Genomic DNA, 2,999 nt, shown 5'->3' with positions numbered 1-2,999 from the left:
GCCAAAGTCAGATGCTTAACCATCTGAGTCACCCAGGCTCTCCAATTATGATTTAAAAAAATTTTTTTTGATATTTTATTTATTTTTGAGACAGAGAGAGAAAGAGCATGAGCAGGGGAGGGCAGAGAAAGAGGGAGACACAGAATTCGAAGCAGGCTCCAGGCTCTGAGCTGTCAGCACAGAGCCCAACACAGGGCTCAAACTCATGAACCATGAGATCATGACCTGAGCCAAAGTCAGATGCTCAACTGACTGAGCCACCCAGGCACCCCATGATTTATTTTTAAATAAACTTTTTATTTCAAAACACCTTTAGATTTACAGAAACGTTATGAAGATAATATAGAGTTCCTGTACACCCCACATCCAGTTTCTCTTGTTATAATATCATCCATTAATACGCTACATTTGTCACAATTAATAAACCAATATTGATACATTTAATTGTTTACTAAAATCCATACTTTGTTTAGATTTCCTCAGTTTTCCCCTAGTGTCCTTTTTTTTGTTCCAGGATCCCATGTAGGATACCATGTTACATTCAGTAGTTAGGTTTCCTTTAATTCCTCTTGGCTGGGGCAGTTTCTCTGACTTTCCTTGTTTTTGATGATCTTTAAAGTTCTGAGGAGTACTGGTCAGATATTTTACAGAATGTACCTCTGTTGGGAATTGTTTTATGTTTTCTCATGATTAGACAGGGGGTATGTGTTTTTGGAAGACCAAAGAATTTAAGTGACGCTTTCATCACATAGTATCAAGAGTGAAATTATCACTGTTGATGTTCACCCAGATCACCTTGCTGAGTTAACGTTTTGCCATGTTTCTTTATCGTAAAGTTACTCTTTTTTCGTTCTTTTCATACTGTACTCTTTGGAGGCACTCATGTGCAGTCCACTTTTTCAGAGGTGGGGAGATAGGTTCTTCCTCCTTAAGGGTGGAGTATTGATATAAAAGATTTGGAATTCTTCTGGAGTTCATTTACTCAGTCATTTATTTATATCAGAATGAACACATGGGCATTTATATTTTGGGTTATTATCCAATACTACTTAATTTTGTTGCACATAATCGAATTTTAATCTTCTGGTTTTTTGTTTTTGTTTTTTGTTTTGTTTTGTTTTTGTTTTTGTTTTTAACAATATATTGCTAGTGGTCTTGATTCGATACCATGGAGGTGGTATTTGGACAGGACCCAGGGTCCCATACACTGGAATCCTTTCCTGCCTGGTAGACTCCCTTTGAGGCTCCCAAGGTACATAAATGCCAGAGGACAAGGCCAGGCCAAGGGATTCTCATTATCCCTGGATTGATCGCAGGCCTCTGTCAAAGTATAAATTTCAAAAGTTGAAAACATGACTCTTTCAAAAATATAGAATAAACACAAGTCAAAGATTTTATTTAACTCGTTAATTGAGGGAACTGGTAAGGTGAGAAACAGATACTTATAGACAATTTTGCGTATCATCCTTGCACAGGGACCATGCTAATCTTCTCTGTATCGTTCTGATTTTAGTATATGTGCTGCTGAAGCAAGCCCTACTTATAGGCAATTTTATTTTATTTATTTTTTAATTTTTAATTTTTTTAAAAAAAGTTTATTTATTTTGAGAGAAAGAGAGAGCAGCAGCGGGGAGGGGCAGAGAGAGAGGGAGAGAGGGAGAACCCAATGCAGGCTCCACACTGTCAGTGCAGAACCCACAGTGAGGCTCGAACTAACAAACAGTGAGATCATGACCTGAGCTGAAACCACTTATAGGAAATTTTAAAAAGAACTTCAGAATGAGGTCATTATGAGATATACAATATTGGTTTACTGTCCTATGGGGCAATAAAATCACAACCTTTGGGGTTATCTTATCTACTAGTCAGAAATCATTTGCATCTCTATTACTCACAGATGTACAAGTTAGCATGCAACCTCACTGAGTCCCAGCCCCAAATACTAGTAAGTAGTCAAGTCCTGGAATGGTAACTTCTCATGAGAAATTAGGTAATTCTTTTTTTTTTTAATTAAAAAAATTTTTTTAGTGTTTATTTATTTTTGAGAGACAGAGCACAAGTGGGGGAGAGGCAGAGAGAGAAACACACACACAGAATCTGAAGCAGGCTCTAGGCTCTGAGCTGTCAGCACAGAGCCCGACACGGGGCTCAAACCCACGAACTGTGAGATCGTGACCTGAGCTGAAGTCAGATGCTCAACCAACTGAACCACCCAGGTGCCCAGAAATTATGTGATTCTTGAATGGGCCTGTTGATCTACAGTTTAACACGAATATTGAAAGGACACGTTGTGTGGTCTCCTGAACTAACCATGTTTTTGATAGTTTTTCTTAACTCATAGCCCAATGTCATTTCTTGTGGAACTTTAAGAAAGCATTTTGCCAGCCTACATAGCCCCGTGGCCTCCCCCTAGGCTCTACCCTAGTTCCACTCCAGGAAACAGAAGGTCCTTTCTAGGGGGAACGTAGCCCAGGCCTCTCTAGGGAGACTGAAGATTGCAAAGGGGCTTAGCACTTCAGTTTCCTTCCCTCTCACACCAAAAACACCACTTCCTGGCACTGTGGTCCAAGAAATGTTAAGCCCGATCAATGCATATTGAAGGGATTCAGAACAAGTGTCCACAAAATGTGCCACTTTGGCATATGGACTCTATTGAGCTGAAAGCAATCAATACTGGCAGATTAAAAAAACTTTTACCTCTCCCTTAAGTGCCTGAAAGAATTTAGATAGAGGGTCTGATCCAGGAAGAGAACTAGCACCAGAGATAACTATGAAGCATATGGACTAGGAATGGTTAACTGCTGGGTGAAGGGGGGTGCAAAGCTCTGCAGAGCCTGGAGGGCTCTGCAGGGTAAGGCAAACATTTGTTTACCAAACATTTGCTCTTCCCCTCTTTCTGTGAGTTGTGTTCCTCCCCGTTGACATTCTAGAGCTTTCCTTTAGCTCAGAATGGCATATAAACCTCAATGGCCTGATTGCCTATAGGTGTCATATTCTTA

General features: G+C 39.9%; 1 non-coding gene across 1 annotated transcript; it reads right to left on the bottom strand.

Moving 5' to 3' along the window:
• Positions 1–1,430: 1,430 nt before the first annotated feature.
• LOC128778784 (U6 spliceosomal RNA) lies at positions 1,431–1,533 on the bottom strand. The gene has a single exon (XR_008424495.1). It is a non-coding gene; the product is annotated as a U6 spliceosomal RNA (small nuclear RNA).
• Positions 1,534–2,999: the final 1,466 nt, after the last annotated feature.

The sequence above is a fragment of the Panthera pardus genome, unplaced genomic scaffold, assembly GCF_024362965.1.
Source record: "Panthera pardus isolate Hobbes unplaced genomic scaffold, ASM2436296v1 HiC_scaffold_20, whole genome shotgun sequence".
NCBI lineage: Eukaryota > Metazoa > Chordata > Mammalia > Carnivora > Felidae > Panthera > Panthera pardus.
The sequence above is the reverse complement of the archived record's forward strand: the minus strand, read 5'-3'. Positions and strand labels throughout refer to the sequence as shown.